Genomic DNA, 11,253 nt, shown 5'->3' on the forward strand with positions numbered 1-11,253 from the left:
AAGTGCTGCATCGCAGATAAGGCCCTGACCTTTATTTCATCTTATTAACAATTGATCCCAGACACATATTCCACATAAAAATATATATTATATTATTATATATATTAGCTTATGCGCTCCAAGCACACCATGCGCTCTTAACCTTGTTGCGCATAGTGCGCTTGAAACGCGTAAGCTAACATACATTTTTATGTGAGATATGTGTCTGGGATCAAATGTTATTGATTTTTTTCAGTTTTGGAATTAGAGTTCGGACATTTCTAAAATTTTAAAGCCATTTACTTATACCAGCAGAGGTGGGTCTTGCACATGATGATATCCATTTGGGCTGGAGGTGAAAAATCTGGAGACTGGATGAGCTGAACAATTTTTGCCTTGTGATGAATGAAATCTCATCCATATACATGGTGACTGTATATTCTGTGCCCTGGGCAATGGATGAATGGCAGACTATGTACAGCATAGCCAGTAAAACAAAAAATAGGATTGAACCTGAATTTAATTAAAAGATAATTTAATGGATAATTGCTCAAATAACAATTCCCTAATATTATTATTATTATTATTATTATTATTATTATTATTATTATTATTATTATTATAATCTGCATTTAAATAATAACAGACAGGTTGATAGGAAATTATAACTTTAGTTACTCCTTCCTGTTAACCCCACCCAAATAAATAGATAAATGGTGCGATCCCATCCCATTAGCCTGTTAATTTACATGCCCTGTTTGATGACACTGTGTCCTCCTGCACACAGTGCCATTAGCCCTTTACTTTTAGGGATCAAGGATTGTAGGGTCACGTTTTTGAAGCGGCTTAGTGTAAATTGCTACAAAAACGTTGCAGTTTTTAGCTAAACTGCAGAAAAACAGCAATGTGGCATCACAAAAACACAGCGTGTGAATAAGCCCTTAAAGGGCCTCTGTCAGACCCCTTCCTGTTCAGTATTATGTGTCACTACAAATCCCAGCATTCCTTAAAGGGTTATTGCCATCTCGGAAATATATGGCATATCCACAGGATAAGCCATAAATGTGCAATAGACGTGGATCCCACTTCTGGGACCCATACCTATCTCTAGAATGGGGCCCCTGACCCACGTCATACCTTCGTAGTATGCCACTGGGCTCCAGCCACGTCTAACAAGGTGGCAAGATTTTCTGGAAAAAGCAAAGCGAGTTTTCCTACACTGTTCTCAGAACTCCTCTCCCACTGTGGGCCTGCAGTCTATTAGAGGGAGGATCTCCTATTATGCATTTGTAATAAGTTATCATATAGCTATGCTGTCTTTGTGTGGAAAGGAGGGGAAATATGCCTTGGGGCTTGTGCCTTGGGGCCTGATCATTCAAGACCCTAGCAACACTCCCCCTTAATGCTCATGAACATGTGCAGAGACCCTTGGGATTTCGGCCCTCGGAAAGCCCCTGACATCACTATCCATATATGGACAGTACTGACAATAGGGGCTTCTGCAGCCCCGAAGTCCCCAGCCAGAGCTATTTCGATGCTCTGGCTGGGGACTCCGTAGTTGAAAGCCCCTGACATCACTGTTCATATATGGACAGTGATGTCAGGGGCTTCTCCAGAGCAGGAGCCCCAGCCAGAATGCTTCCAACGTATACATCCAACGGAAGGCATTAAACAGGATGCGGACAGGGCCTTTGTAACACCCATGGCCGCGGACCTCCTGAACTTACTCACCTCCTGACGGCCGCAGCCATGGATCAGTGAGCGCTGGCCCGCATCTCCTCCTCAGGAGATGCCAGCGCTCACTTCCGCTTCACTCTGCTTTGTCCCGCGGGTTGCGCGCGCACGCTCGTGCTCGGTCTTAAAGGGCCAGCGTGCACACCTGAATTAGATACCAAATTAGCCCATGATCCCCCTGGACTATAAGAAGGCCCTGCCCCTTCCTGCATTGCCTGAGCGTTGTTGTTGTTTACCTATGTTCGTCTCTGCAAATGATCCCTTAAGTGTTTTCCAGTTCCCAGTGTTCCCGTTCCTGCTACCTGTATCCTGTATCCTGTACTATCTTGGTCCAAGTGCCGTTTAGAGTTGGAGTCGTGTTGTGCTGTGTACTACGCCTTCCTGGTTACACCACGCAGACGTACTTCGGGACTTTGTCTTTATTGCGACCTCGGAGGCCATGTCGTGTGTCTTAGTCCTCAGAAATAAAAAAAACTCCAACGCCTAGGATTGGTTGGGGAGCTAACCCTAGGCGATACTGCGCTGCATAGAAACCTCTCTTCTAAAGTGTCCATCCCCGTGACTATTATGTCCGGCGAGAAGAACCACCGGGACCTATCTTGACTCTGGGTCCAGTTTTATCCACAAAGATCTAGTGGATCTCCTCCAGTTGCCTATGACCTCTCTGGAGAGGCCATTGATCGTCGCCTTGGTGAATGGACTACCTCTGCCAGACCAGATTGTGGCTGTGACCAAACCGCTGAGGCTCCAGGTAGGAGCTCTTCATTCCGAACTCATCTCATTTCTTGTTCTACCCAAGGCCATCAATCCTGTGCTGCTGGGCCTGCCCTTGCTCCGACTACATGCCCCAGTTCTGGACTGGAATTCTGGAGAGGTTCTCCAGTGGGGTCCCAAGTGCCTTGACCGCTGCCAGGGGCAGATCCATCCGGCCCCACCTCCTCGTCCTCAGCCTTTGACAGGATTGCCTTCTCATTATTCTATGTCCTCGGATGTCTTCAGTAAGAAGGAGGGGGAGATGCTGCCCCCAAACTGGGCGTATGACTGTCCTATCGAGCTGGTTCCTGATGCATCCCTTCCCCGTGGTAGGGTATATCCTCTCTCCTTACTAGAGACTCAGTCCATGTCCATGTCCGCTTATATTAAGGAGAATCGGGAGAGGGGTTTCATATGGAAGTCCTCCTCCCCAGCAGGAGCCGGGTTCTTCTTCGTCAAGAAAAAGGTTGGTTCTCTGTGACCCTGCATCGACTACCGGGGTCTCAACCAGATCACGGTCAAGAATAGATATCCGTTGCCATTGATTTCAGAGCTTTTTGACCGCATACGAGGAGGCAAATTTTTTTTCGAAACTAGATCTGCGTGGAGCTTACAACCTAATCCGGATTCGCCGGGGTGACGAATGGAAGACGCCATTTAACACCCGAGACGGGCACTATGAATATCTGGTGATGCCCTTCGGCCTGTGTAACGCTCCCGCGGTTTTCCAAGAATTTGTCAATGACATCTTCCGGGATCTCCTCTATGTTTGTGTTGTGGTCTGTCGTGATGATATCTTAATTTTTTTCCCAGACCCGTTGACTCATCAGGGACATGTCCGTCAAGTTCTGCTGCGATTGAGGGAGAATCGCCTGTATGCCAAGCTGGGGAAGTGCATGTTTGAGAGGAGTTCTTTACCCTTCCTGGTCTAAATAATCTTGGACCAAGGTCTCAAGATGGATCCGGAGAAAGTAAAGGCTGTATGGGAATGGCCACGCCCTCAAGGCTTAAGGTCCATACAGCGTTTCTTGGGATGCGACAATTTTTATCGGCAGTTCATCCCTAACTTCTCCTCACTGACATTCCCATCTCTACCCTCACCAAAAAAGCCATGAACGCAAAGGTGTGGACTCCAGAGGCGGAATCCGCATTTAATAGCCTGAAGAGTGCCTTCACGTCATCCTCTATCCTCCATCATACTGATGTATCTCGACAGTTTTTGTTGGCGGTGGACGCCTCCTCTGTTGGTGCTGGTGCACTCCTGTTCCAGAGAGGTTCCAAGGGCAAGGCAGTGGTATGTGGCTATTACTCTAAACTCTTCTCTTCCGCAGAACGCAACTACTCGATTGGGGATCGGGAGTTACTGGCCATCAAATTGGCTCTGGAGGAATGGAGACATCTACTAGAGGGCACAGTTCATCCCATCCTGATATTCATGGACCACAAGAATCTCACCTATCTCCAGACGGCTCAACCCTCGTCAAGCCAGGTGGTCGCTGTTCTTTGCCCGGTTCCAGTTTGAGCTCCACTACCGTCCGGACGTCAAGAATGTGAGGGCCGATGCCTTATCCAGGTCCTTCGAGACAGTGGACACCACAAAATATTATTGATCCGTCTTGCATTGTCTCTGTCAAGCCCCTGCAAGTTAGAGACATCCCTCCGGGGAGGAGTTTTGTGCGCCTGGCAGACAGCGGGAGAATCCTCCACTGGGGACACAGCTCCAGACTGGCAGGTCATGCGGGCACCCGTAAGACCCGAGACCTTATTGCCCGTCATTTCTGGTGGCCCACGCTGCCCAAAGACATCATGGACTTTGTTTCGTCCTGCTCGATGTGCGCAGCTAACAAGGTTGCTCACTCCAAACCTGCTGGCCTGCTCCAGTGGCTGCCTGTGCCCGATGCTCCCTGGCAGTATATAGCAATAGACTTTGTTACGGACCTGCCTCCCTCTGCGGGATGCAATACGGTCTGTGTGGCGGTGGACCGATTTTCGAAGATGGCTCACTACGTTCCGCTGACCGGCCTACCTTCTGTTTCTCGACTGGCCAACCTCTTCATCCAGCACATCTTCCGCCTGCACGGCTTGCCACGGCATATCGTGTCTGATCGGGAGGTTCAGTTCACCTCAAGGTTCTGGTGAGCCCTCTGTAAACTCCTCAATGTAAAGTTGGACTTTTCCTCAGCCTACCATCCTCTGTCCAATGGTCAAGTCGAGAGGATCAATCAAATCACGGAGAACTACCTACGACACTTCATCTCCAGGCAGCATGATGACTGGGTGCAGCTTCTTCCACGGGCCGAGTTCTTGTACAATAACCATACTAGCGAGTCCACAAGAACTTCACCGTTCTTCATAGTCTACGGCCAACACCCACGAATTCCTCTCCCGGTGTCCGTTATATCCGAGGTGCCCGCAGCTGATTCTGCTTTTAGGGACTTCCTGCAGATCTGGCAGCAGATCCGATCCTCCATTCTGCTGTGTTTCGTGCTCGGTCTTAAAGAGCCAGCAAGCGCACCTGAATTAGATACCAAATTAGCCCATGATCCCCATGGACTATAAGAAGGGCCCTGCCCCTTCCTGCATTGCCTGAGCGTTGTTGTCGTTTACCTATGTTCGTCTCTGTAAATGGTCCCTTAAGTGTTTTCCAGTTCCCAGTGTTCCCGTTCCTGCTACCTGTATCCTGTATCCCGTGCTATCTTGGTCCAAGTGCCGTTTAGAGTTGGAGTCGTGTTGTGCTGTGTATTACGCCTTCCTGGTTACACCACGCCTGGTGTCTGCCTGCTACCAAGGTCCCACAAAGTCTGAAGTTGCCGCAGGTACACCTATACGAACTATAGACTTTGACTTGGTATCCTGTTGGCCAGCTGCTATACCGTCAAGGCGGTACGGCACAGTGGGTCCACACACCCAACGTGACAGCCTTATTTGGCTGAATCTAAAGTGGATTTTTAAATGCCTACAAGGATTAGCACTGGCCATGACCATTCATAGTGATTTCACATATGTAGGGTCCTGGCCTGTGGAACAGCTTTTTATAATGGTAGCTCAACCTTCTTGCTAGTGGAGATGACAGTGTAGTTAGAGGAGCCAAGTCAGGGAAAAGCAGAGAGGAACACTGTGTACAATAGAAGTTGGATACTTTGGGCTCTTTTTCAGCCTTCGTGGCCTGTATGCAAACTGCATAAATGTAGGCGAAATCTAGCGTGAGAGTGTGGCTATATTTCCGATGCATGAAGGGACTCTTGTGGCCAAGGTAGACCACATTTATCTTATGCTTCTAGGGCAGAATATCTTCGTAATTGAAAAAAAACTCACATTTTGTCAAAAAACCTCTGTGTGCTTCCATATGAAATCAGAGGCATACAAGGCTACAGTAGAGCCCAATAGAAGTCTATGGGTGCCCTATTACGGCTCCATACAACTCGGCACTTACTGTCAGGAGCGGGACAATGGCTGTATTACACAGCCGCAGCCCCGCTCTATAACGGCGGAGATCAGAGAAACCTCTCCTCTCCACCGCTATTCTCCTGAATGCTGCAATCAAAGCGGACTGCAGCATTCAGGGGAAAATGAGAAGGGGGGATGCCCCTGGATCGTGTCACAGGAAATTCCTGTGACGCGCTTAAGGGACATACCATATATGGGCAGACAGCCCACGGTCCATTGAAGGACCCCAGGGCTGTCCTACCATATTTCCTGTTGTCCTAACTGCCTGTGTACTATCAGTACACAGGCTAATGTACTGGCATATACACCGTGTTCCAAATTATAATGCACATTGGATTTAAGTGTCATAAACATTTAATTATTAGTTTTTAAATGAAACTCATGGATGGTATTGTGTCTTAGGGCTCTTTGGATCATTGTAATCAATCTCAGACACCTCTGATAATTAGTTTTCCAGGTGTGCCCAATCAAAGGAAAACTACTTAAGAAGGACGTTCCACATTATTAAGCAGGCCACAGGTTTCAAGCAATATGGGAAAGAAAAAGGATCTCTCTGCTGCCGAAAAGCGTGAAATAGTGCAATACCTTGAACAAGGTATGAAAACATTGGATATTTCAAGAAACTTGCGTGATCATCGTACTGTGAAAAGATTTGTGGCTGATTCAGAGCACAGACGGGTTCGTTCAGATAAAGGCATAATGAGCAAGGTTTCTGCCAGACAAATTAATAGGATTAGGAGAGCAGCTGCTAAAATGCCATTGCAAAGCAGCAAACAGGTATTTGAAGCCGCTGGTGCCTCTGGAGTCCCATGAACCTCAAGGTGTAGGATCCTCCAAAGGTTTGCAAGTGTGCATAAAGCTATTATTCGGCCACCCCTAAACAATGCTCACAAGCAGAAACGGTTGCAGTGGGCTCAGAAATACATGAAGACTAATTTTCAAACCGTGTTGTTTACTGATGAGTGCCGTGCTGCCGTGAATGGTCCAGATGGATGGAGTAGTGGATGGTTGGTGAATGGCCACCATGTCCCAACAAGGCTGCGACGTCAGCAAGGAGGTGGCGGAGTCATGTTTTGGGCTGGAATCATGGGGAGAGAGCTGGTAGACCCCTTTAGGGTCCCTGACGGTGTGAAAATGACCTCTGCAAAGTACGTAGAGTTTATGACTGACCACTTTCTTCTGTGGTACAAAAAGAAGAACCGTGCCTTCCGTAGCAAAATTATCTTCATGCATGACAATGCACCATCTCATGCTGCAAAGAATACCTCTGTGTCATTGGCTGCTATGAGCATAAAAGGAGAGAAACTCATGGTGAGGCCCCCACGTTCCCCTGACCTCAACCCTATTGAGAACCTTTGGAGCATTCTCAAGCAAAATATCTATGAGGGTGGGAGGCAGTTCACATCAAAACAGAAGCTCTGGGAGGTTATTCTGACATCCTGCAAAGATATTCAAGCAGAAACTGTCCAAATACTCACAAATTCAATGGATGCAAGAATTGTGAAGGTGATATCAAAGAAGGGGTCCTATGTTAACATGTAACTTGGCCTGTTAAGTTTTTTTTGATTGAAAGAGCTTTTGATTTCTGTAAATATGACCTCCTGATGCTGCAAATTCAACAAATTACCATTTTAGTTCTCTTTAACCCCTTCCCGACATTTGCCGTACATGTACGTCATGGAAAGTACTGACTTCCCGCATCTTGCCGTACATGTACGCCAAATGTTTGGGACCGGCTCAGAAGCTGAGCCGGTGCCATCATCACCGGATCTCAGCTGTATCTCACAGCTGACATCCGGCTGTAACGGCGGGGACCGAAATTAGCTTCGATCCCCGCCATTAACCCCTTAAGTGCAGCGCTCAAACGCGATCGCTGCACTTAAGGTGTTTGCAGCTCATCGGAACCCCAGTAATGAAATTGCCGGGGTTCCGGTGGCTGCAATGGCAACCGGAGGCCTAATACTGGCCTCCCGGTCTGCCTAGCACCGAAGCCGGTCAAGATCCGCCCGGCGGCGGAGCCTGATCGGCTTCCGTAGCTGCCGGCAAGATGGCGCCGGGTCAGGAGCTGATCCGGCGTCATCAGCGGTGGAAGTCAGCTGTACTGTACAGCTGACATCCACCTGTAACGGCAGGAACCGGAGCTAGCTCCGATCCCTGCCATTAACCCCTTCGATGCAGCAATCGAAAGCGATTGCTGCATCGAAGCGGTTACTAGCAGATCGCCAGCCCTGACAGGCAATCGGGACTGGCAACTGCTGTTATGGCAACAGGAGACACAATGGTCTCCTGCTCTGCCATTACGGAAGCCGATTTAGGCCCCGCCGGGAGGCGAAGCCTAATCGGCTTGCTGTCAGTGAATGACTGACAGATCTAATACATTGCACTACATAGGTAGTGCAATGTATTAGAAAAAAAAAAATCTGACCGTTGGAACTTCAAGTCCCCTAGTGGGACTTGAGAAAAAGTGTAAAAAAAGTATAAAAAAGTGTAAAAAAAAGTGCAAAAAATAAAAGTTTGAAAACAATAAAAGTTTCAAGTAATCAAATAAAACACAATCCCCCTTTTACTCTTATCAAGTCCTTTATTATTGAAAAATAATAATAAACCATATGTATTTGGTATCGCCACGACCGTAACGACCGGAGGTATCAAAATATTATATTATTTATTGCACGCGGTGAACAGCGTAAAAAAAACGTAAAAAACGTTACCAGAGTTTCTGTTTTTTGGTCACTTTGCCCTACAAATATTAGAATAAAAAGTGATCAAAAAGTCGCACGTATCCAAAAATGGTACCTATAAAAACTATAGCTCGTCCCGCAAAAAACAAGCCCTCATACACCTCCGTCGACAAAAAAATTAAAAAGTTATGGTTCTCACAACTTGGCGACAGAAAAAATACATTCTTTTTACAAAAGTAATTTTATTGTGCAAAAAGTTGTAAAACATAAAAAAGTGCTATAAATTCGGTATCGCCGGAATCGTACTGACCCACAGAATAAAGTTAACATGTAATTTATAACGCATGGTGAACGCTGTATAAAAAAAAAAACGAAAAAAGCTGTGCCAGAATTGCGTTTTTTTGTTTACCTGGCATCCCAAAAAATAGGATAAAAGGTGATCAAAAAGTCGCATGTACCCCAAAATGGTACCAATAATAACTACAGCTCGTCCCGCAACAAACCAGCCCTCATACCGCTACGTCTATGAAAAATAAAATTAGTTATGGCTCCAATAAGTCAGGAAATAAAAAAATATGCAGTTGTGCCCGAGGGGAACATTTCTTCTGTTTGAAGAGGCGATTTTTCAAGGACCTAAAATTAGGGAACCAGGAAAGGGAGGGCCCAAACATATCCGCTGGAAGCGACGGTGCCCGTATTATACCAGGACAACACTTTCCCAGCAAAATTCCCCAAACTACAAAGGCGCGGAGTGTGGACCAAAAGGGGGATAAGAAATGACACCATTTATCAGTGCGACACCGGCCTGTGCGGAAAGGATTGCTTCACAGCGTAACACACATCTATGGATCATTTTATTGTTTTTTTTTACCCCATTATTATACCACCTGACTATGCCCCTTATATACTCCGCCCGGCTTACACATGCCCTAGATTATAAACGGAAACACCAGTAAGACTCCAAACAAAACTACTACCAAGCAAAATCCACGCTCCAAAAGCCAAATGGCATTTCCTCCCATCTGAACCCTACAGCGTCCCCAAACAGCAGTTTCCTTCCACATATATGGCATCGTCATACCCGGGAGAACCCTTTTAGCAATTTTTGGGGTGTGTGTCTCCAGTGGCATAAGCTGGGCACGACATATTTGCCACTGAATGGCATATCTAGGGAAAAATATAAATTTTTAATTTGCACCATCCACAGCGCATTTATTAATGGAAAAGACCTGTGGGGTGAAAATGCTCTCTACACCCCTTAATAAATGCCTTGAGGGGTGCAGTTTCCATAGTGGGGTCACTTCCCAGGGGTTTATTTTTATTATTTCACATCTGAGCCTCTGCAGTTGTGAACCAATACTTTGTAAATCGCCAAATTAGGCCTCAATTTTACATGGTACCCTTTCACTCCTGAGCCTGGTCGACTGTCCAGGCAAGAGATTAGGGCCACATGTAGGGTGTTTCTAAAACCAGGAAACCCAGCATAATAATTAGAGAGCTGTCTCGTTATGGTGGCACAAGCCGGGCACCACATATTGTCCACATATCTGTGGAAAAAATCCCATTTTCACTCTGCAACATCGAGTTCACACTAATTTCTACAAAACACCTGCAGGGTTAACATGCTCACTACACCCGTAGGTAAATGCATTGAGGGGTGTAGTTTCCAAAATGGGGTCACTTCTGGGGGGGTTTCCACTGTTTTGGGCCCACAGGCGCCCAGAAACCAATCCAGAAACATCTGCACTCCAAATGGCGGTCCTTCCCTTCTGAGCCCTGCCGTGTGCCCAAACAGCAGTTTATGACCACATATGGGATATTGCCGTACTCGGTAGAAATTGCTTTACAAATGTTGGGTTCTTTTTTTCCTTTATTTGTTGCGAAAATGAAAAAATTTGCGCTAAAGCTACGTCTTATTGAAGAAAAAGGATTGTTTTTATTTTCACTGCCCAATTCTAATAAATTCTATGAAACATCTGTGGGGTCAAAATGCTCACTACGCCCCTAGATGAATTCCTCAAGAGGTGTAGTTTCCTAAATGGTGTCACTTTTTGGGCGTTTTCATTGTTTTTTCCCCCCAGGGGCTTTGCAAATGTGACATGGCCGCCGCAAACCATTCCTGCTCAATGTGATCTCCAAAAGCCAAATAGCGCTCTTTCCCTTCTAAGCCAAGCCGTGTCTCCAAACAGCCGTTTATTACCACATGTGGGGCATTGTTTTACTCGGGAGAAATTGCTTTACAAATTTTGTGGTGCTTTTTCTCCTTCAGTCCTTGTGGAAATGAGTAAAAATAAGCTAAACCTACATTTTCTTTGAAAAAATGTTGATTTTTATTTTCAGGGCCTACTTCCAATAATTTCTGCAAAAAACCTGTGGGGTCAAAGAGCTCACTATACCCCTAGATAATTTCCTCAATGGGTGTAGTCTCCAAAATGGGGTCACTTGTGGGGGGTTTCCACTGTTTTGTCTCCTCAGGGACTTCGTAAATGTGACATGGCCTCCGCAAACCATTCCTGCTAAACTTGAGCTCCAAAAGCCAAATAGCGCTCTTTCCCTTCTCAGCCCTGCCGTGTCTCCAAACAACCGTTTATTACCACATGTGGGGCATTGTTTTACTCGGGAGAGATTGGTTTACAAATTTTACGGTGCTTTTTCTCCT

Source organism: Rhinoderma darwinii, chromosome 4 (genome assembly GCF_050947455.1).
Source record: "Rhinoderma darwinii isolate aRhiDar2 chromosome 4, aRhiDar2.hap1, whole genome shotgun sequence".
Classification (NCBI taxonomy): domain Eukaryota; kingdom Metazoa; phylum Chordata; class Amphibia; order Anura; family Rhinodermatidae; genus Rhinoderma; species Rhinoderma darwinii.